Source organism: Sorex araneus, chromosome 6, assembly GCF_027595985.1.
Source record: "Sorex araneus isolate mSorAra2 chromosome 6, mSorAra2.pri, whole genome shotgun sequence".
NCBI lineage: Eukaryota > Metazoa > Chordata > Mammalia > Eulipotyphla > Soricidae > Sorex > Sorex araneus.
In genome coordinates this window covers 112,462,802-112,488,005 of record NC_073307.1, presented here as the reverse complement: position 1 = coordinate 112,488,005, position 25,204 = coordinate 112,462,802, and positions in this window count along the sequence as shown.

Below are 25,204 nucleotides of genomic sequence, written 5' to 3'. Positions count from 1 at the left end.
GACCCTAAAGGCAAAATAAAATAAGATAAAATAAAATACGCATTGGTAAAAATTATCAGAAAGACGTTAAATATGAATGGGGTAGGCAATCCCCAAACTTCTACAGGTCCCCAGACTCTATGACATGAGACGACTTTTAGAACTCAGAGTTTGAATAGTCTAGAATAGAATAGAATAGAATAGAATAGAATATGGCATGTAACTCATATATAACACCACAACCCTAAGAGAGTCTCAAGCAACTTCCTAAAATCAAACGCATTAATATTTTTGCAATGAAAACAAAAGCAAAAAGGCAAAATTGGAAATGACGATTCCAAATAGCCTCAGATGAGCTCAAACCACTTTTGCCTTAAAAGAAATTATGAAAATACTTCTTATCTTCAGGTCTTCTGCATTTCAGAATTGAGAGGAGATACTTTAGAGTATACTGGGGCTGGAGTGGTAGTACAGCAGGTAGGACGTTTGCCTTGCACGCAGAAGACCCGAGTTCGATTCCCGGCATCCCATATGGTCCCCTAACACCGCCAGAAGTAATTCCTGAGTGCAGAGCCAGGAGTAACCCCTGCACATCGCTCGGTGTGGCCCAAAAAGCAAAATAAAATAAAATAAAATAAAAATAGAGTAGCTCCCAGCTATCTTTCCCTTAGAAGCAGAGCCTTTGCTCCTGTCAATGTGGTTCTACACCAACAGCATCAAGGCCTGCTGGAAATTTGTCAGAAATACTAACTCTGAGGCCCCACCCCAGACCTACTGACTCAGAACTGGCATTTACAAGAATGTCCAGGGGGTGGGAAGAATTAAGTAGTAGATGTCTGCCTTGTAGATATAGGACACAAATTCTATCCCTGGCACCAGCACAGTACCATATGCCAAGTGTTATCCCAGAAACACTGCCATTAAGATCCCTGGTATATGACACCCAAAGTATGTGATCTCTGATGCACTGATATGGTGTTATAAATGAGGCACATGCTACATTCATACACAAAAACACCACAACTTAGTATGGTACAACCAAAGTTAGGAACTGCCATCCCCCAGGTGTCACCCCAGAAGCCCCAGCACTGCCTTCCCGGCCTGTAAAAAACGAAAGCACGACGATGGGCGTGTGCACTCGCAGGCTCTCTAGGCGGCTCTGTCTCACTGCCCGTGTTCGGTGCTCTGGAACCGCTGTGCGTGGCTGTTGGTCAAGGGCAGGTGACAGAAGGAAGAAGGCCAAACTGGTTGCTCGATCAGTTTATTTCACTCTCTTTCTCTCTTCTCTCCCGGCGCTGGATCTCTCTCTGGATCTCATCCCCCTAACCCACTCTTACAGCCTAATTAAATCCCCCCAGCATGAGGGGGTTGGGGCTTACACATAGGTGTTGTCACCATCAATAGGAGTAAAGTTCTTTCCCTCAGGGGATGCTCCTTCTAGGACAGGGCGGAGTCCCATGAGTGTTTCTCCTCTCCTCATCCAGTAAATATATAAGCATTCATAATACTAATCATTTTATTTGGACACAATAGGAAATGCATTAAGCTTATAGAATTGCTCTCCTGGGGCCATCTTTATCTCAGACTACAGTGCTCAGGCCAGATTAGTCTTTCCTATCCCTAGCAGGGTCCTAGTCTCATCATTACTTTTGGATCAAGACAGCATTTGTCCATGATCAAGCTCTTAACTTATAGTTAAGAATTAGGCACTTTGGCCAGGCCCATCTCGATGCCAGGGTAGCACATAACTCATCACTTGCCCTGGATCCATCCCGTCCCTCATCGGGACCCTGCTTTTGGGGTGCTAGGAACTGAGGGCAACTGAGGCTTAAGTGGAGAAAGCAAATGCCCGGGAATGAATAATATTTGAAGCCAGTTAAGTCCCAAGTTACAAAAGCATAACATTGTCTTCTTGTGTCTATACAAAAAGGACATTGCTTTAAAGTAAATTATTCAAAAGGCATAAGGAGAGGAGAAAGGCAATATTAACTTATAATATAAATTCAGTGTCCTAGAAAGATCTGACTTTTCAAATTAACAGAGTCAGATTAGGGGGGAGAGCTGATTAACTGTTTGGGGGAAGAGAGCATAGAGAAGTGGTAACAGATAAACAAAGAAATGGGAGTGACTCGGGAGCACCTAAACTCCTTGTGGCAAGGGGGGAAAGGACAAAGCAATGTCATCCTACACTGGCCCAGAGTAATCTCCCACTGCAGAGCCTTCTCATTGAAACCTCAGTCCAGTTGATGGAGAACTGCTTGAGATGCCCCCCACCCAAAAATAAATAAAAGAAAGAAAGAAATAGACAAATATTCATTGTGTTAAACTATTTGGGTACCCATAACACCATAGGCTTGGGGGCTTATAAAAGCAGAAACTTATTTCTCACAGTTGTGGAGGCAAGATATCCAAACTCAAGGCAGTAGCAGAATCAGGGTCCACTGGGGGCCTTCTTCCTAGTTCAGAGACAACTATCATTTTTCTTGTGTCTTCAATTGTCTTAGAGGATTACAGAGTCTGTGCAGTCTCTTTTGTAATGGCACAAATCCCCTTCAGGAAGACTTCTCCCTCATGAAGTAAGCACCTTATAAAGCCCCCTCTTTACTGATAATGTCATCTTGGGGTTAGGATTCAGCATATATATTGGGGGTGGGTGGGACACAAATATTCAGTTCTTTGCTACTGGAAACTTCCTGGGCATCTGAAATTTGAGCTGCTCTACTCTAAGTAGAGCATTTGGTCTCCCATATTTCTCCATCTTTGCATGCTTGCACAGGTACTATGACTCACCTTTGTACAATCCTCTCTTCCTGTGTGTTTTTTTTAAAAAAAAAAAAACACCTCCCTGATAAAAATATGCATCCATCTCATAATTAGCCATATTTGTATAATAATAGAGAAAAAGCTGCTCTAAGTCAAAATCTGTGCCATGCTACTTCCATTCCACTCAGCAGAGGCAGTGTCTCAGACACCGAGCATCACTTTATAAATACTTCTTTCTGTGTTGCTGCTTATACACCTGTAGAGGGAGTTTTCTTTTAGGAAACTCTGTCAGACAATATTTGTATAATCATTCCTAAAAATTGACCATATATGATATAAGACAGATTAAGACATAATTAAACCATAGTTCAATAAATGAGTGCAAGCAAGTGAAATATGATCGTTGGAATAGTTGTTTTCTTGACAGCTTGCACAGAGAATAGAATTCTCAAGAAACACATAGAATTTAGGGCTCATGCCCAGAATACTTTTGCAACATGGTAATAGCCTTGTGATCTGACACTTTTAACCCTGTTATTCTGAAATTCATAAAGGCAATAAGAGAGAAGTAAAATTTTTTCAAACAATAACAGATTGATTCCTTGAATTTTCTTTGAAGTTCTTGGGAGTAGAAGAAGCCTCTAAAATTTCAGATAAAATTTAAAAGTTAGCAATACAGAAGTGCTTCACGGAATATAATAGCTCTTGTTAATCATGAGCAACAAAAAGAAAATAATTAAAAGAGAAAAATGATATTGGCAGTTTGTAGGAAAATGAAACCATAATGAAGAAAACTGAAAACGTACTGAAAAGTATGACTCTTCAGCCAACTTCTACCATTGAATGGTAACTAATTTGGCAATAACTATCAAAAGTATTTCATTTGTGTCCAGAGAAAGAGAATAGAGGTTAAGACACTTGTTTTACATCTGAGGGACCCACATGACCCCTAGAAGCACTTGCCTGTGGGCACACAGAGCCTGCAGGGGCAGAGGGGAAGGCACCCACATGACCCTGAGGCACACCTATCTGAGGACATAGCCATGAAAAAGCTGGTCCCCAGACAAGATCTAGGGTCCTGTTTTATAGAATATCTGGTGGCCGTGGGATGGTGGCGGGGCTTGCAGGTAGCTGGTGGAAGGCTACAGCGGCAGAAATTCTCAGCCATGTTATTTGCAAAACAAGGTCAGGACTATATCAAGAACATAAGCACACTCTGGGTATATTCTGCAGCTACTAAGCAAAGTCAAGGTCATCTCAAGGACATCCCAATCACATTTTGTGGTCACATCATATAACCAAGATTAAACAGGCCCTGGCAACAACTGTTCCTCTAAAAACAAAAATACAGAAAACAAATACCAGAAAGGAAGGAAGGGAGAGAGGGAGGGAGAGCGAGAGGGAGGGAGAAAGGGAGGGAAGGAGGAAGGGAAGGAGGGAGGGAAGGAGGGAGGGAAGAAAGGGAAGAAGGAAGGAAGGAAGGAAGGAAGGAAGGAAGGAAGGAAGGAAGGAAGGAAGGAAGGAAGGAAGGAAGGGAAGGAGGGAGGGAGGAAGGAAGGAAGGAAGGAAGGAAGGAAGGAAGGAAGGAAGGAAGGAAGGAAGGAAGGAAGGAAGGAAGGAAGGGAAGGAGGGAGGGAGGAAGGAAGGAAGGAAGGAAGGAAGGAAGGAAGGAAGGAAGGAAGGAAGGAAGGAAGGAAGGAAGGAAGGAAGGAAGGAAGGAAGGAAGGAAGGAAGGAAGGAAGAACAAACTACTACTTGTCTTCTTTATGTTCATTTGTTTAAGATGACAATAGGGTCCTATTTCCCTCTTCAGGAGAGGCTCCTGAGCACTTTGGTGGTGGGGAAGTACAATAACTTTGTATATCAAAACATATATATTAGCACCGTTTTAATCATGTTACCTAAACTATAATTAATAAAATAATTAATTTTAAGTTCCAAAGAAAAAAAAAGAATCTAATCATGTGATGACAGAGGGAGACACACGTAATAATGGAGGATTTCCTTATAGTTCCCTGCTAACACTTTGATTTAAGATATCTGGCTTATCTGTCTCGTGATCTGGGGGAGAAGACAGCTGGAATCGAGAAGGGATCACTAAGACAATGATGGTTGGAGGAATCGTTCGGGATGGGAGATGTGCGCTGAAAGTAGATAAAGGACCAAACATGATAACCTCTCATTATCTCTATTGCAAACCATAATGCCCAAAAGTAGAGAGAGAGAGAGAGTATGGGGGAAATTGTCTACCATGGAGGCAGGGGGAGGGATGGAAAGGGGGGTATACGAGGACATTGGTGGTAGAGAATGTGCATTGGTGGAGGGATGGGTGTTTAATCATTATAGGACTGAAACTCAAACATGAAAGCTTGTAACTGCATCTCACAGTGATTCAATTTTAAAAATAATAATAAAAAAATTTAAAATATCTGGCTTATTGAACTGCATAACAGTAAGTTTCTGTTGGTTAAGTGACCCCGTTTGTGGTACTTTCCTAGGGCAGTTCTCAAGTTCCACATTCCTCAGGCTTGGAAGTGATCATTGACCCTTCTCCCTCCCCATTTCAGTTTCTGAGACACATACTTCTGCTCCACTCCCCCGTGATCCTTTGCTACATTCTGGCATGTGACATCTCTCCTTATATATTTAACTTTTGTATGTCACCTGGTTAACGCAAGTGATTTCAACATGACCAAACCTAAACACTTCATTTCTCCCTGCCCCATACTCTTTGTCACCCTAATGTTAATGCAAATCTTTTTCTCTCTATTTCTTGTCTAGATTACTAACACTGCCATCTACCTTGTTGTCCAAAAATAGCCTTGAAAGTCATCCATGACTACTTCATGTTCCTCACTCTCAAACGTAATCATCGACCAACAAATGCCAGTTTTACTTCTTGCCTCACTACTTCTCTCATCACTGGGAAATTTGCCTTATTTCAGGCTAAGTCATCTGTTACACACATTATTTCAGCAGGTTCTCAGATGAACTCCCTGCTTCCGTATTATCTCTCTCAAAACCATCTTTCACAAGGTATTCAAGGTGATCTTGCTATATTTGTCCCTTATTTTACAACAAAACAAAATGAATGTGCTTCTTAAAATCTCAGTGTTCATTATTCTCCACAACAAATATTTAATATGGATAAAATTCAAGATGTCCCTCTATTACAGATAATGTCCTCTAAAATTATCCGTAAAGTTTTGGGTGTATGTTTATTTTACTGTGGGGAAAGTTCATGGCTTCCATTGATTTTTCAGTGAAGTCTGTGAGTTCATAGAAGGTAATAGTTAATCATCTGGCAGGTCTGTATAATATAATTTTCCATACCTTTTTGTGCTATAAAAATTTCCTTAGCAGAGAGTTCCTTTAAATCATCATACTGTCTCCCATGTACCAGATGCTATGAACACCACAGTGAACAAGTCAAGAGGGCTTCTCTCACCATTTAGCATTCAGCTCTCACTTCTTCCAGGAAAAGTAAAGTATGGTTTTCATATGAAGGGCCCTGGCTCATTTTTGAGCCCTTGACCAGCCCTAGTACTTCTGCCTGCCATTTTATAGAAAAAAATATCTGCTTAGATATCTTCTTCCCCACTATTAGCAACACATGCTAATTTTGTACTGCAATAGCCTAACATTGCTACTGGAAACCAGGGCTTCATAAATATTTGCTGAACTGTGTAAGAAGAGAAAAAAAACCAAGATTAATTTTTTCCCCTAGAAAATGGAAATAGTCTATTCTCTACCAATTTCCTGAGACTATTGAAAAAGTCACAGCAAGATAGAAAATTTAAATAAACCAGTGGGTCTAGAGAGATAGTATAAGACTTGTCTTACTGCAACCAAGCCAGTTTCAATACCCAACATCTCATGAATCTTACCAGGAGTTATCCCTGAGCACAGAGCCAGAAGTAAGCAATGAGCACCACCTGATATGTTCCTCAGACCAAAAGTAAATAAGTTATGGGGGCATAAAGATAGCATGGTAACTATAGTTATGATATTGTTCAACATATTTTAAATGCTTAAAAGTTTCTAAAATATACATCTTAGAAGTCCTCATCACTCGAAAAGGTTTGTGACATGTATGAGGAGACATATTAGACTTACTGTGGTGACCATTTCACAGTAAATACTAGTATCAAATTATTATGCTACACACTGAAACTAATATGTTGTATGTAAATTTTACCTGAATAAAAATTAATTTAAGCTTTGAAAGACTATTAGAATCAAGATTAATTTCCAGGGGCCAGAGAGATAGTACAGTGGGTAGGGTATTTGCCTTGCATGCAGCCAACCCAGGTTCTCTCCCCAGCATCACATATGATCCCCCAAGGCCACCAGGAGTGATTCCTGAGTGCAGAGCCAGGAGTGACCCCTGAGCACTGCCAGGTGTAGTCCCTCACCCCCCAAAATAAAAATGACTTCACAAATCATTTATCCTTTCTGAGTCACCAGAAAATAAGAATGTTAAAAATTATGGAACTGATGACAAATGTGTCTGTACACTCAATTTTATTCTTGGAATCCATTATTGACAAAGACCCAAACAAACCCAGGAGTGGATTCTGAGATTCTGTGCTGAATTCTTCCATCTACTAGGGAGCACAACTTGGGTACACAATTTGAGTAGCAACTTATCGTTTGCTTAGAAGCTACCTTCACAGCAGGTGACACTGTTCTTTAAAGGTACACACAGGGCTGGAGCAATAGTACAGCAGGTAGGGCATTTGCCTTACACATGGCCAAGTTGGGTTCAATCTCTGGCATACCATATGTTCCCCTGAGCACCGCCAGAGTCAGGAGTAACCCCTGAGCATAGCCACATGTGGCCCAAAAAGCCAAAAAATAAAAGAAATTAAAACAATTAAAACAGACTACTACACTACCCTGCCATCAAAGGCTGGTAAAAACCCTCTACCACTGTCCCAAGATTCCTTTATTGTCACACACTTCCCTCCACTGCCTGCCCTCATCCTTTGCAGCCTCAGTTCACTGTTCAGTTGGAATTAGTTTAGCATTTGTTTTCATTAGGGGTTGTCTAATCCCCAGCTTTGTCTCTTAATACTCTACATATGAATGAGATCACCCACCCAGTATTTGTTTTTATCTTCTGACTCACTTCACTTAGCATAATACCCGACAATTCCATCCAAGTTGCAGAGAACTGTAAGATGAATATCCTTTTTAAAAAAGGGGAGGAGGGGGAAGTGCACAATTAATCTTTAAAAAAGGTGCTTTTCATTTTCACATTTCCTGTACTCCATTTCTCCCCAATTAGAACTGTGTATCCCTTGGGAAGATTAGGATGGCTTCATCTGGAATTCAAGGGAAAAAAATCTCCAAAATAAGTTCGTGAACCAGTTCATTAGTAATAGCCACAGATGAAGTATTTGAGAAAAGGAGAAAGAAAGAAATTATAAAGATTTACAGAGCAAATCCTTAAGGAACTAGAACATGATGGTTCTGAATTTCTCTAATGTGTTAAAAATATAATTTGGTTAACCAAATATAATCAAATCTTTAAATTAACTTCCAGATTATAAAAAACACAGATTTTATATTTCATTAAAGTTAAATGACACCATAGGAAAATTATCAGACAAATCAGAAGATGAGACATCCTACATGACAACTAGCTGGCTCCTTGGGTGCCACTGTAATTTATTTTAAGTGAGGAGATTGTTTTAGAATAAGAGAGATTAAACATCATAACAACTAAATGCAATTTATGAACTATTATTATATCCAAGTTCTGAAATGACAATTAAAAATTCATACTGGGGACAATTAAGGAAGTCTGAATACATAGTTTAAATTAGATTAGATTAACAAATTATTTATTTTCTTGAGGCATGATGATAATATAATTATATAGAAGTATTGATTTCTAAGTCATGCTGATTTCTGAAGTGCTAATTTAGAAGGGAAAGATCTGTAGCTTGAGGCTGGAGCGATAGTACAGCTGGCAGGCTGTTTGCCTTGCATGCGGCTGACCTGGGTTCGATCCCCAGCATCCCATATGGTCCCCCAGCACCGCCAGGAGTAATTCTTGAGTGCAGAGCCAGGAGTAACCCCTGAGCATCACTGGGTGTGACCCAAAAAGCAAAAAAAAAAGAAAGGGAAGAAAAGAAAGAAAGAAAGAAAGAAAGAGAGAGAGAGAGAGAGAGAAAGAAAGAAAGAAAGAAAGAAAGAAAGAAAGAAAGAAAGAAAGAAAGAAAGAAAGAAAGAAAGAAAGAAAGAAAGAAAGAGAGAAAGAAAAAGAAAGAAAGAAAGATCTGTCGTTTACTGGGTAGTGTTTTGTGTCTAAAACTTTCTATTAAAGGAAATATGACAAAATGTTAATAATAGTTTAAACAAGACAAAGTATATACAAGTACCATGGTACTATTATTACTGTTCTTTAAACTTTTCTGTTTGGAAAACAAACTTACCATGATGGGGGTGGTGGGTAAAATTATCTGTGTGTGTGCAGACGGGAACCTCCAGTGTTGATGGGGGGGTGGTATTGAGGGCAGAGGGATGATTGAGGGGGAGATACCTTGCCAGAGGGTGTGATGTTGGAACATTGTATGCATTAAACACTATCATAAATAATACTGCAAATTGCAGTGCCCAAACTTTTTAAAAAATGTATTAAACGGGGGCCGGAGCGATAGCACAGCGGGTAGGGCGTTTGCCTTGCACGCGGCCGACCCGGGTTCGATCCCCGGCATCCCATATGGTCCCCCAAGCACTGCCAGGGGTAATTCCTGAGTGCAAAGCCAGGAGTTACCCCTGAGCATCGCTGGGTGTGACCCAAAAGGCAAAAAAAAAAAAAATGTATTAAAGGGGCTGGAGCAATAGCACAGCGGATAGGGCGTTTGCCTTGCATGGGGCTGACCCAGGTTCGATTCCCAGCATCCCATATGGTCCCCTGAGCACCACCGGGGTAATTCCTAAGCGTAGAGCCAGGAGTAACCCCTGTGAATTGCCGGGTATGACCAAAAAAAGCAAAAAAAATTTAAAAAATTTTTAAAAATATACTCAAAACGAACTCTCTGTTTGCTTAATGATTTCAGTAATGAACAATTGAGAGGATAGCTTGAAAAAAAAAAAAACAGATGAAGACCGTGCAGCCCCAAGAGGGAACACAAACTGCTGTAGGTGAGAGTTTACAACAGTGTAGGAGGAAAGTGAATAGAGTCTCCGGGCCTGGGGAATCCACATGAAGATGAAAGTCAACATCCAGAGGCTATCCTGGACCCCAGTGAGAACCATCAGTGGGCAGCACCAGAATACCTCACGGTTCAGGCCCTTCCCAGCAGTCGACCACTCGCTGCATTCATGTCCACAGAGTTACCTCTATGTAGCCATCCACGGTCTAATAGAAAATCATGCCCATCCATGCCTCAATAATTTCTTAGCCCAAGAGATTTACCTGTTGAAAAAAAATTTATTCAGTAGTTCCGGGCACTCATTGGCGCCACCAAAGTTTGCGGATCTGAACAGGTCCTAACCTTCAGTGCTGGGTCAAGAGTTCTTAAATTCCATCTTTACCACATATTTAAAAAATTAAGCATATTTTCAAAGGAAAAAAACATAGAATGGCTCAAAACAGTGTATAGTTTCTGAGAAAACACCCTTTGCTCAGCACCAGGACAGTGATAAATGAAGCATTGGAAGAAACAATCACTGATAATAAAACCATGCAGTAGAAACTGATTTGACAAATTCACATACAGAAAAGTTACATTCTATCAGCTTCAAGATTCCTTGCCTCCTATTTTCTATTGTCCCATTGTTTCCTGAAAATGAAAATAAATCCAAAGACAGCCTGTAATGATGATGGTTTTATCTATTTCAAAATTCCTACATTTTGCAAACCTGCCAGAAATACAGAGTGTAAGGCTAAGGATATAGTTTAGCAGTAGGGTATAAGCCTTAAACGTGTATTAAGCTCATTTCAATCCCTGGAACCAAAACAATAAATAAGAAAGAGGAGGTGCATCATTCCTACATATTGGCAATTTGTAGCTCTACTTAAAACATTTTAAATGAAATTAGATTGATTATTTCCTACTCCTCAGAGCAAATTGCCTAATCATACACTTATTAACAAGCCTTAATATGTGTAAGCCAAAGGTCACTTGGCCTCACCAGCCAATAGAGACAATGAGGATTGTACGCATACCAGTATCTGAATTCTACGGGGCCTCGCCAGTAGTTCGTCAAGAACTGCTGTCTCTCACTAAGGCTTTTGGAGGAGTTTTGGCGACAGCTCCCATTATGAATTAAGTCAGCTCCAACCTCCCCATGCTTCTGGCCTTCTTGCAATCCTTACCTGCTCTGCACTTTCTGTCTGGAGAGAGATGAAGAATTCCTCTCTATTTCACATGCCCCTAGTCTCTTAAAAGCCCACCATTATCATTGCACTGCCTATACTAAGCTGGGCAGACCTTTCTTCTGACCCCAGATTGCTGAGAAACTGGTGTTCATGGTGGTGTCACTGAACTCTCCTGTCACTGCCATGAAGAAGAGAATCAACCTTTTTTTCCTGCTAGTACTTTCCTCTGCAAGTTTGCTTTGTTCCATGTGGCCCAGTAATTCCATTTCAAGGTCTCATCCTCAAGGGCCCTAAAACTCTATTCCAAAAGGACATTTGCACTTCGATGTTTATTGACTATTATTCATAATAGCTATCACTGTATCACTGTCATCCCGTTGTTCATCAATTTACTCGAGTGGGCACCAGTAACATCTCCATTCGTCCCAACCCTGAGACTTTAGCAACCTCTATTTACTTGTCTTTCCCAGTAATTAGAGGCTTCTTTCAGGATCAGGGGAATGAGACCTGCTATTTTTACTGTTTTTTTGGCACATTGAATATGCCACGGGGAGCTTGCCAGACTCTCTCATGTGGGCAGAATATTCTCGTTAACTTGCCAGGCTCTGCGATATATATATATATATATATATATATATATATATATATATATTCCCTCTATGATTTTATAGAAAATGGGTAGGGAATGGGGGCCAAGCGGCCCAGGAATATGTTCACTGATGCTTGAGACTCGGCCTGAGCATGTGGAAAGCAGCCTCAAGCATGGCAGGGGTTGGGTAGTGGAGGTCAGCTGCCGGGGCCGGGTCCCTTGAGGCGAGGAGGGCTCTCACCCGCCCACCTCTGGGATGTCCCGAGTGGAAACAGCCTCTAGTGTGGAGGCTGGTGGCATGGTTATGGGAGCTTCAATTTATGCTCCCTTCCTGGAGAAGCAGCCTTGAGTTCTGGAGGGTGGCTGACCCCCACTACCCAACCACTGCCACGCTCCAGGCCACTTTCCACATGCTCGGGCCAACCCTCAAGCATGAGCAAAGTCCCACGGAACCCAGGTAATGCAGAACTTTGTGATCTTGGACTCTGGGCTCAACAGGACCCAGGAGCAGAGATCCTTTGCCTGCTTCCCACAGCCTCCGGCCACCCAGGGGTCACACCCATAAGCAACCTCCTGTTGGCACCAGATAATCTCCATAATAACTATAGTCTAGAAATAATCCAGTATCCAAAATTAAATACTATATGAGTGGATAAAGAAATACATGTAAATATATATACATTTATAAAATAATTTCTTTATAAATACAATATATGTATGTATATATACATGTGTGTATATATATACAATATATACAATGGGATACTACTCAGCTATAAGAAAAGCCAAAAATCATGCAATTTATATCATGTGAATGGATCTGGAGGGTAGAGTACCATACTAAGTGTAGTAAATCAGAAGGAAAGGAACAGCGACAGAATTACATCTCTCATAGGTGGAAAATTAAGAGACAGGAAGAAAATCACAAATGTTCAAAGGCAACAAAACATGAGAAATTGTCTACAGAACTGAGGGATCACTCTTACCACTGAGAGGGAAAGAATGATGTGGGGTGAATGGAGACAATGGTGAAGATAATTGAACAGTTTGGTGAAGGGTGTGGTGTTGTAACATCATATTCATGAAACCCTATCATTTACAATATTGTAAACCATAGTACCTCAAATTAAGTTAATACAAAAAAACTACAAGAAAAATCACTGTCACTGTCACTGTCATCCCGTTGCTCATCAATTTGCTCGAGCGGGCACCAGTGACATCTCCATTGTGAGACTTGTTGTTACTCTTTTTGGCATATCGAATACGCCATGGGGAGCTTGCCAGGCTCCGCCATGCAGGCGGGATACTCTCAATAACTTGCCGAGCTCTCTGACAGGGGCGGAGGAATTGAACCCGGGTCGGCCATGTGCAAGGCAAAAGCCCTACCCGCTGCGCTATCGCTCCAGCCCTACAAGAAAAATAGTTTATCTAAATGACAATGACAAAGAAGAACTTTTGTTTTTTTAAATACAATCTAAAGCAAGATTGTATTTAAAAAAATACAATTTTTTAATTTTTATTTTATTTTTTATTTATACAATACCAAAGCATTGCCAGATGCAGTAACACAGTTTTCTAATGTTTAAACTGGCCCTTCCTCTGGGAGTGCCCAGAAGTCTGGAAGCTGTTCCCTCAGAAGCTCATGCCTGTAGCTGGTTCTGCCTCACCATGTCAGATGTCTACTTTTTTTTTCAGTGAATTATCAAATTGCCTTCCTAAAACTGTCTTTGGTTAAAAGCCTTCAACAATCAACTGCGCCACTAGATGCTTGAAACCATTTGTGGACATGGCCTGAGTGCTCTTTCTCAGGAGCCTGTAGGCACACAAGAAAATCATCAGACACAAATAAATACTTGGGAGCAAGGGGACCAATTCCACCTGCCAGGTACTGCGCCCAGCTCAGCTCCTGCCTCTCTGGCACTCAGATAAATAAACATAAGTTCTTTTTATTTCTTATATAGGAAAATAACTTTACAATTATAAGCAGTATTTGCAAACTGATTTATAAAATTTTAGAAAGGAAACATTGAGGGTTCTTCTGGGAGGAAGTTCCATGCTGTCCACAACTAGAGCTACCCAGATGGTGTTTAAGAGACAATTCAAGGTCAAGAATCAAATCCAGTCATTCTATGTATATCCCTCTCCTTCTGACTCATGTCACTCAGCATGAAACTCTCCATGTCCATCCATTTAAAGCAAATTTCATAACATCATATTTCCTAACAGCTGCATCGTATTCCGTTGTGTAGATGCATCATAGTTTCTTTATACAGTCATCTGTTCTCAGGCACTGGGGTTGTTTCCAGACTCTGGCTATTATGAATAGTACTGCAATGAACATAGAAGTGCAGATAACATTTCTGCCTTGTGTTTTGAAAATGGACCATCATCAGCTTTGTAACTCTGTATCTCACAGTGATTCAATTAAAAAAAGAACTGTTTGCAAAATAAAAAATGAAGAATCAAAGCCAGGATCCTGTTTATTCCAGCCCTTCATGCTACCAAATTTTGATCCCAAATTTTTGTTTGTTCTTTTTATGGGGGAATAGTGATTCCCAAGCGGGGCTCAGGAGGCTTGGGAGGGGAGCACTTGTGATGGTTCCTAGTCAACCAAGCCTGCAGTTCAATGAAAGTTCCCAAGAAGTGGTGCTGCTCTAGCCCTGCTGTGCTAGGCAATTCCTTTGACCACCCTAGTGGTGCTCAGGGCTTCTAGGGTTGTACCTGGTAATGCTCAGGAAGCCGTGTGGTATCTTAGGTTAAACCAGAGTCAACGGCATGGAAAGCAAGCACCTCAATCCCTGTACTATCTCTCCAGCCCAAAAATACTGGGTAAAACTTTTTCTTTCCTAAAACTATCTTGGGTACCAAAGCTGGAGCAATAGTATGGCATGTAGAGGATGTTTGTCTTGCACACAGCCAACTCAGTTAGATCCCCAGCATCGCATATGGTCCCCAAAGCACCTCCAGGAGTAATCACTGAATGCATAGCTAGGAGTAAGCCTTTATAATCACCAAAAAAAACTAACAAACCAAACACACACACACACACACACACACACACACGTGGTACCCAGGATAAGACTCAGTACTAGAATACCTGCCTTGCAAGTGTGAAGTTAGGCATAGTTCAATACCTGGCATCACCCATGTGTCAGTGTGATTTGGCAGCACTCACTGTTGGATACTAAGCACCATTTCTGCCTCACAACCACTATGTGAGTGAGAGGAGCAAAAACAAAATGTGTGACTCCAATCAACACAGTAACAACTACAACACAGTAACAACTACAACACAGTAACAACAAAGAGAAGTGGGGAAATAGCTGAAAATTTTATCTCCAAAAAAACAGACTTTGATCCTTGAGGATTTTATGCTGAGCAAAATAAAACAGTTATAGAAGGGCAAAGATAGTGCACGATGCCACCTCTATGAAGTATGTAGAGCAGTCAACATCAACAGGACATGGAAATAGAATCATAATTGTGGGTGCTGGGAAAGGGAATACTGGGGAATTATTGTTTAATAAGCAGAGTTTTTATTTGGGAAGATGACAAAATCTGGAGCTGGATGATGATGGCTACACAATAATATGAATGCATTTAATGCTACAAAACTATATACTTACAAATGGCTAAAATCATCTATTTTCAATGAGTGCGACACTTAGCAGTATTGAGGGGCCCAGGTGTCACTAACCCCCCAGTACAGGCATGATAAGGGGCATTATATGGTGTTGGAGGTCAAACCCAAGACCTGTCCATGCCAGGCACATGCTCCATCTCTTTGGGTCACATTCTTGGCCTCTGAAATGATTGGTTTTATGCTCTGCATATTTTAAGCCAACGAAAATATGAATCACATTTTTATTATTTTTTTAATTTTTTTTAGTTTATTTTTAATTAGAGAGTCATCGTGAGGGTACAGTTACAGATCCATACATCTTTGTGCTCATGTTTCCCCCATACAAAGTTCGATAGCACATCCCTTCACCAGTGCCCATTCTCCACCACCAGTAAACCCAACATCCCTCCCCCCCTCCCCAGTCCCGTCTCCCCCCACCCCACCCTTCCACTATGGCAGGGAATTCCCTTTTGTTCTCTCTCTCTGATTAGGTGTTGTGGTTTGCAATAAAGGTGTTGAGTGGCCATTGTGTTCAGTCTCTAGTCTGTATTCGGCCCGCATCACCCTTCCCCCACATGACCTCCAACCACATTTTACTTGGTGGTCCCTTCCCTGAGTTACCCAGAATGAGAGACCAGCCTCCAAGCCATGGAGACAATCTCCTGGTACTTATTTCTACTAATGAATCACATTTTTAAAAAGCAAACACAAAGGCCAGGAGATGGCTCAGTGACCAAAACACTAACTTTGCAAGCATGAGGTCACAAGTTCAGTCCCTGGTGCTGACTGATACTTAATGCCCCCACCCCCCTGCCCCAGTCTGGCAGTTCTGCTGACTGTGATCCCAGTACCATTGGCAATCTCCAACTACATCATGGCCAGATGTATAAAAGCAGCATAATAATAGGAAGAAATACCCAGTGACCACCCCAACGAAAAAAGGTGTGTGCACACCACAGTCAGGAGCAAGACCAACTGACAGGTGTGAGTGTGAGCACCACAACTAAAGGATGCAATCCCCCACAAGCCCAAAGGCTAAGTGCATGAGTCTCAAAACCTGAATGCATCCCTAAGTGATCTCCACAACCAACCATGTTTGTGACCCCAGGTCACCCAGCTGTCTCACTAATATCAACAGAAGGGAGGGGAGCAGAAGAGAAAAAAATAAAACAAATCATGGGAATAAAAAAATTTTAAGTGGGTATAAAAAGGTGTGGTGAGAGGATCCAGAGTGATAGAACAGCAGATAGGGCATTTGCCTTGCATGCTGTCAATCTGTGTTCAATCCTCAGCATCCCATATGATTTCCCAAGCACAGCCAGGAGGAATTGCCGAGTGTCAAGCCAGATGTAACACCTCAGCATCACCAGATGTGGCGACAAAGATATGGTAAATGAAGTAAGGAGGTTACTCCAGCCCTGGAAAGCCAAAGTGAAACAAGTTGTAGGAGTTATTGACAGGTAAATTGAGTGTGAAAGAAACAGAAATGATAAATAGATGGAGTTGGAAGATTAATAAATTTACCATTTTCAGGAATAGTATATTCAGTTTTCAAGCAAGTCCAGGAGTAATGGAAATTAGGAAGTGAAGAGTGAAGGGCAGGGATTCAGACCCCACAGCTAGAGAGCCAGTCTTGCCCCAGGAAAACTCAACTGCCTCAAGGAACCAACACCCTATTTGCCCATCAGGAAATTCTCTGAACCTCAGAGAGGTGAGAAGACTCCCTCAAATCTCAGTCACTGATGAGCAGAGTAGATTTGACCCTCCAGTCTTGACCGGTTATCTAATACTTCTTCTCCCCAAGTATGAAGAATAAAAGGGGGAAAGCCCAAACGAATTCCCAAACTGTGTCAAAGAATGAAAGAATCCCCAATCGCCATGAAAACCCAAAAGACAAAAGGATATAACTTGAGGCTGTATTCTGTCTGAGCTTGCTAAAATTCTCCCACCGCTACTGCTGAGTAGGGTGATGGGTAAAAACAGAATCCGGGGTGAGAAGTCATCTGACTTACGCGTGATATGGTGGAGAAGGCTCTGTAAGCAAACACCCTGCATTTATTTCAAGGACAGTGGCGCCTTCTGCCAGGCTTGGCAGCCAGCCCACTGCATTTGATTTAGGAGCTCTTCGTAGGAGACGTGGTCAGAAACTGACTCAGGATTGATAAAAATGGAGGATGTTAAGCTCGAAATCTCAAAGGCAGACACACAAAGAAGGCAGAGTCAGCCATCTGGCTGCCAGGGTAGGCTGGGCCGAGACATCCAGATGTGTGTGCTAGGCCCCGCCTGACTCAGCCCAGAACAGCATCTCATGTCCCCGCCTGTTCCAGGAAGCAGCTGGCAAAGCTGCCTGCAAGCAAAAGCACGTGACCTCCGAGGTGAACCAGGGACATCCTCAGAGGTGCCAAGGATTGATCTGAGCAGCCACATGTAGACTGGCAGACAGGTCTGTGTGTGCTTGAGAAGCTTGTTCCCCAGCTCAAATGAAAGACTTATTGCAGAAGGCGCCCACAAGGGGAAGTGAGTTAATGACTGGGGCGTTTCACCTTCTGCCTAGATGCGTCATACGATCCACTTGTAAAGCATGACTGGAAGAACTCTCATGAATGTGGTTCTGTGGGACTGTAAAATAGTTCTAAGAGGGAAGGTTCATCGAGGTGAGAGTTCTAAGGCTTTCTCTGCACTTGGAACTTGACTGGTGCCCTGCTTCTGACCACTGGTCCAGGCGGGGTGCATCCACTGACAAGCTCCAAAGCTGCCTGCAGCATCTGCTACACATCTGGGACTTGTGATTCATCAGCCACTCTCTCCCACAGCCCTGTATTCTAAGTAGTTTCAAGCATGCTCCAACACCCAGCACCCAGACTTGTCCCTCCACCCTGGAGCATTTCAGGATGTGTCTTATCACTGGTACTGCTGTTCCCCGCCCCAGAGACGCAGCCTGGTCTATCTACTCCAGGTTCAGGGCCAACTGGTGCCAACACCATCTCAGACCCTGCCTGAACTATTCACAAATGGCCTGAACTAGGACAGGTTCAAGGTCTCATGCAGACTAGTGCCTATTCCGGCCCTTTAAATTTAGCAAACCCACACCCTCCACCAATGCCCAGCTGACCCACCAGAGTGAGCCACCTGTTCTGTCCAACTCTGTTTACCATGGAGCAACTATTTTTGCTCTCACCTCCCTGGTTCTCTGACTCCTGGCTCCTTATCCCAGCTTCCCGAGTCCCTTCACTTTCAGCCCACAGCTTTTCACATGTTACCTACTCAAGCTAAACCCACAGCACTGGCTTTGCTATAGGACTGTGATGAGGACTCCATGATTCAGCCCCAGTCCCTGGGCACCAGTCAGCTGCAACCCCTCCCAGGAAAGACTGAGGGTGAAAAATGCATTATTCTTCCCATCTCAGCCTTGCTTTTCCCACCAATTCCAGCACTTGTTTGAGGGTAGGGTTTGTCCATACTAGTGTCCCTGACTACTGACCCTAATTTGGGTTCTGGTCCCTATCACTGCAGCCCTTCCCTCACCAGGGAGAGCTCAAACCTGTCTCAGCTTCTGATTTCCTTCTGGCCTCGCCCAGATTACCTCAGGCCTAGTTCCTAACTCTCTTACTGAAACTGGGGTAGAGAGGCTTACTCTCAAACCTCTAAAAGAATAGAGGGTCTAGGAGGGAGAGTAACCCTGTCTCAGGCATTACCTGATAGTGGGGAGGGAGGAGCTTCACATGTAGAAATGTTCTACAGATTTCTCTGTAGAAATCAACTCTATGCAAACCAACTCTTCTTGGAGCTCCATGGAGAAGGTAAGACACTTGCCCTCAGGTCCTGGTTTCCTACTCACTAAAGAGGGCTCATGAGGTTAATAGTGTTCTAGGTGAAATCTCAGACAACCTTCCAATTAATATTGGAGATTAAGAGTGATCCTGAGTGTAGGGTGTTAGCTCAAAGGGCTGAGTGCGTGCAGAGCACCCGGGTCTCATCCTGGCAGCACTGCTAGAGTGTGACACACGCCCCCCGCCCCAGCACAGAGCCTGGAATAACCACCGAGCACCACCAGGTGTGGCCCAAAAAGAAAAAGTGAATCCCATCTGGCTCAGACCCTTTTCCTTGTCTGTCAGGTTTCATGTCTCTCTGCCACAAAAGTTCTCTCCAGATTCTCCTCTGATGGAGATGAGTCTACCAGGTTCCTGCATTCCCAACCTCACCATCTCCTCCCCTCCAGGAGAGACAGAAACAGCCCGCTTCCCTTCTTCCTTCTAGCCAGCTCTCATGCTCCTCCTCCCTGAAGACCCAGGGACCCAAAGACCCTCCTCCATTAAAATCTTGTTTTAATGGTTTTCCATTCCAGAAGCCCTAAAGAGAGCTGCTTCATGTAAAGTATAGATGCTGGGCTGTATGTGCAGACTCTTGCCCCTGGGGACTTTAGCTCCGCACCTTTCCAGCAATATGAGCCCAAACAAGTGATTTCACTGTGCTTCTGTCTCTAAAGTACACTGGGACAGAGAGTGTGGATCAGCAATGAAATATGTGCCTCCCATGTGTGGCTTTATGTGAGATCCGAGCATCACAAAAAAAAAATCTTCTTATTAGTATACTAACGGTCACTCCCTCTCTGCACTGTTCTGAGGATTATGTGAGCTAATTCATACAAGAATGGTGCCTGGCTTATAATAAATGATGTTGCTGCAAGATCTCATTGATTCATTTCTCATTTTACGTCTACTATTTTATATTCAGTTATTTATCTTTCCTAAGGAAAGTAAAACAAGGACAAAGGATCACTTCATAACTATGAATTACTTTTAATGTTTATTGTAAGTAGGGATAGAAGGATCATTTCACAATTTTAACTTAAATTATCATTAATGCTTATTATACCCAACCACAGGAGTTGTAAGGCATTATAGAAATCTATCATAATTTCTATTATTCCAAAGAATCAAGTTACTTTTTTAAAAGAGCACTTTGCTGGCTTTGATAAGGTTTATGCATAATAAATATTATATTTAGTAGAAATTTTAATTTGGTTATAAAAGGTTAGAAAATTTCCCCATTTAAATAAAAAACAGTGTGTAAATGGACAAAAATGAAGACCTAACAGACAGACTCCCAGTGATGTCCCTCAGGATGACATGAGCATGTGTCATGCTGTGTCACACTCTAGACCCAACTTTCCCTGTGTTTTTGTTTCTAATTTAACATAAAATCACTAACCATTTCCCTATTTTCATAGAAGCTTTGAAGCGATCTTTTCAATGACTGCAGATAACCCATTTAGTTAATTGTTGTAATTGATGTGACCTCACTCCTTGGCTGTTGGTAGATTTTCACTGTTATAAAAACTCTGTGGTAAACACGACACAGTCACATTTTCCCTTCTATTTTCTGTTGGGTTTTGGCACCACACCTCATAATGCATGGGGCTAGACCCAGTTCAGTGCTCAGGAGTTGCTTTTGCTATGCTCAGAGAACCATGCTCCCACATGTGCACAGCCTTTGAGTTATCTCCTAACCTCAGGACTTTTTCTTTCAGATTATTTCTTAGGTTTACTTTCCAAATTGGAGTGACTAGGTAATAGAGAAAAACTTAGGATTTTTATTATTATTATCATTTTAGGGACTGAAGCGATAGCACAATAGGTAGGGCGTTTGCCTTGTATGCAGCTGACCCGGGTTTGATTCCTCCGCCCCTCTCGGAGAGCCCGGTAAGCTATCGAGAGTATCCTGCCCGCACAGCAGAGCCTGACAAGCTACCCGTGGCATATTCGATATGCCAAAAACAGTAACAACAAGTCTCACAATGAAGACATTACTGGTGCCCGCTCGACCAAATCAATGAACAACAGGACGACAGTACTACAGTGCTATCATTTTAGGGGACTTCCCAAGAGGTGTTCAGGCACTTAGGAGCCACCTATCATCCTGGTGGATGATACTTGGCCCAGTTTAGTGCTCAGCGGTATATGCAGGTTATACCTGGCTTTCTTGGTGAAGTGCAGCAGGACCGAACTAAGGTCCTTGTGCAAGCAAAACACATGTACCTGATCCCTGATGTATCACACTAGTCCCCATTTTAAGTTATTTAAAGCCAAGTTTGCTTCCCTCATCTTGGACCTCTCTATTCAGTGTGTGGAGGAGTTTGAGAAACTGAGACAAGGCAGGAAGGAAAAAGGAACTAGCATAAGCAGGTGAGAGCGAGGCCCGGGGCTGACTGGGGACTGAGTCTTTGATGTCCTGCCATCCAACCTGCCCAGATCTGTCTTCACTGATGTTTTGGCCCTTGGTGAAGATGTTCACCAAGTCTTGCATTAGAAGCTTTGTTCCTTAGATCTCATGTAATCCTCACCACTGTGCTCTGAGGGAGATATTATTGTTATTTTCCCCATTTTACAAAGGAAGAAGCAGGAATCAGAGAGAAGTCAAAGTCACCCAGCTATTGAATCAAAGACTCAGAATGCCAGATTCTGCTGTCCGCTCCCCTTGTGTGGGATGTTCCAGCCCTTCTCTCAGTAGGACGACAGTGCTACAGTTCAGTACTATTTTGAAGTATCTCTCCCAAATATACTGAATTCATAAAATTCCAGAAATTGCTCCAAGATACATCTGTGTCACTGATATCCTGCTTCTCTAAGCTATAACTTTCCAGGAACAAGATGCAGCTGGAAAAGATTATGAAAAGGCAGGGGCTGGCACCCACACAGACCAAAGAGTCCAGAGTTAGTGAAACGAGTGAGTGGTTTAAGAGTTATTCCTATGTGTTGTAGGCAATCACCTTGATGGCTCCTGAGCTGAGTTCTGAGTCTTGTGAAACTGTGAGATAAAGTACCCACCAAGTCTCTTTCTGATGTAAATGACAGAAATCTGACTGGATGAAGCAGAGGGAATTAAGTGGCATCTGGTTAAAAATTCTAAGGGTAACTTTCCACTATAACTGCATTTAAATGTTCACATCATAAATGTACCCCACCACTTTTCCCTGCTTTTCTCTTTCCAGAGGGATGACAAGATAACTAAATGTAGCTCCAAGCAGGTATTCCATAGAAAATCCTATCAGAAAAAGATACCTATTTCCCAATTGTTTTATAAAATGAATCCCAGACTGACTCTCAGTTGATCTGAATTGGCCCATGTGATGAAAATTTTCCTTGATATTCAAATCTCCTCTACCTTTCTCTGCCTCTATAGCTGGGAATTAGGTCTATATAGCTACATCAGATCTTTCTTTAGATATTGTCAGTGAGAAGAATGCTGGAGATGGAAATAAGAGAGAAGAATAAAGTTCTGCATGCATTAGCTCAATTTCTCTGACAATAGTACAGGCCTCAGTTCTCTCTGCACATTTTTTCTAAATTCTAGGTATGACCCCTCAATTTTTTTGGGGGGGGGTTAATTTTTTATTGATTCACATTTAGAAAACATTTACAAACATTTACAGTTACCAGAGGGTTTTTTTTTTTTAATCCTTGAGTGCAGAGCTAGGAATAGGTACAGAGCATCACCAGGTGTGACCCACAAACAAAAACAAAAACAAACAATTTTCAATTCTGCTATTTCTAACTCTATAGAAAAGTTAGGAAATATAAGACCCCTCAATTTTGCTTCTGCTATCTACAGGGATATCAGTAACCCACTGTGTGTAATCTTAGGAACTTTATTATATCTTATGACTTTCCTCAACTCTGCACATATCTCTGTAGAAAGGTTATCTATTAACCCACTATAAGTGTTCCCAGAATCCTGACTGATACAGCTAACATGCCCATCCCTAAATCAAATTCATAGTGTTATTGAACAGACCTGGTCATATGATTGCCCTGAAACAAGGTCTGAAATCAACTCTATGCAAACCTCAAGTACTACAAATGGAAAAGTAAATCTCCCAAAAGAATAGATAAAATTACTAGTGATCACTACAATCAACAAAGTAGATCAGATGTAATTCTAAGTAGTATGTGACTGGTTTTTTCAAGCCTTCTTCAGAAACTGCACTCACATATAAGGAAGGAGTTTCAGAGGGTTAATGCATGCTGAAACAGCAATTAGGGGACTTTTCATCCAATTACTCAAATCAATGCCTTCAAAAGACCGGGGCACTTATTTTCTGAGCTTTCGGCCTGTTGACAATTCTCTTCTGAAACAAATTGAAGTTTCTGTCATCGATTCATTTCATAATGTTATAACGCAGTTTAGGCCTTGGCTGACCGAGCAATAAAGCAAATCATCTTGGCAGCTCAAGTGAGCTGCCCCAACAGCAAAACAGGGGACCCAGGCTTTAAACATTGCCAATAACAGATAGTTTGGAAACTGCCTACAGGCAAAACTGACAAGATTAAAATTACAATTGCTTCGGGAAAAGAGACATCAGTTGAAGAATAAATAGAAAATGGGAGTACAGCAACTGCTATCTCAGCCATGTTGTAAATAGTATTATCATGAAATTTCTATATCTTAGAAAAGAATTATTTATGTTACATGTAGTTCGTCCCTATTATAATGATAGGCTGTGTCAATGGTTGAAACTTGTAGGATGAACTCACGGACCACAACCCCAGTGAATCTTAATCTTTGAGATTGAGAAGGTTTCTACTTCTTAGAAAACTAGTTCTGCATATGTTAGTTACCTTGTTCCCCAATTTCCTACTGATGGAGTCTCCACTGTATTCTTTTGTTTGTTTGATTTTTTTTTTTTTACTGTTGTTGTGAGGCTATATCTGGTGGTTCTCAGGAGCCATCAGGGCCACACCTAGCAGTGCAGGATAGCAGGGAAGGAAAGAGGAAGGTCTGAGGTGATAGGGATCAAAACCAAGGACTCATAAACACAAGGCACATATGTGCTTTACTACTTAAACTATATCCCTGGCCTTGCCATTGCATTTGTTTGTTTGGTTAAGTTGACATTCAATAGTACATATTTGACTTGCCTTGTCAGTTTTCTCAGTAAAGCCTCAGATGCTGCTCTGGGTTAGAATTCAAGATTATACGCATGTCAGAAAGCTTTACTAACCCATTTGTATAATTCTTCTAGTCCCACTAACAATTGTTTATGTGATATATCCCACTAACAATTGTTTATGTGATATAATTGTGATGCAATTCCATTGTAGTTCCTTCATCCATTAGGAACTTGGTTATCAACTCTTTGGGGGAGGAGGAACCTAACAAATCTACTTGATTTTGTGTCTCCAAAGTCTAGAAATTCAAGAGTTTGTAGTCCAGAGTAGGAAATATCCAATGGCTAGTCAATGAAGTCCCCTATCCACTCTTGTGTCCTATGGTATATTGGAAATATCATGGGCATTAGGATTGAGGTGTGTAGCTCAACAGTTGAAGGCTTGCATGAAGATCTGGACATATTCTCTTCCAAACAAAAGGCCAGAAGAACAAGGGATGAGACTCATCAGTAGAGCATTTCCTTGCACATATAAGGCCCTGGGTTTGATTTCTGGCACTACACAGTCCCCTGAACATAAACACTTATCTGGGAATAACCCTTCCCCAGTACAAGCAGGTGTAGGCCAGAATAAAAAAAAAAAAGATTATGAGGCCAGAGCAATGGTATTGCAGGTAGAGCACCTGCCTTTCATGCGGGCTCAATCCCCAGCATTCCATATGGCCCCCTGAGCACCACCAGAAGTGATTCCTGAGTGGAGAGCCAGAGTAACCCCTAAGCATTGCTGGGTGTGCCCCAACACAAAAAGAAAGAAAGATTAAAGCACATTAGAATCAGATCTTGTTCAAGTCCTAATATATAATCTTGAGCAAATCTTACCCTTATTAGTTTATTTCATTCTCATCTGATATTATTGTTACAAAGATATTAATGATATGATTAGCATTAACAATTTAAAAACATGTTCTTTGAGTCAAGACAGCTCTGATTGGTACTTCTAAGGGCATTGCTGCTTTGAAGGACCCATTT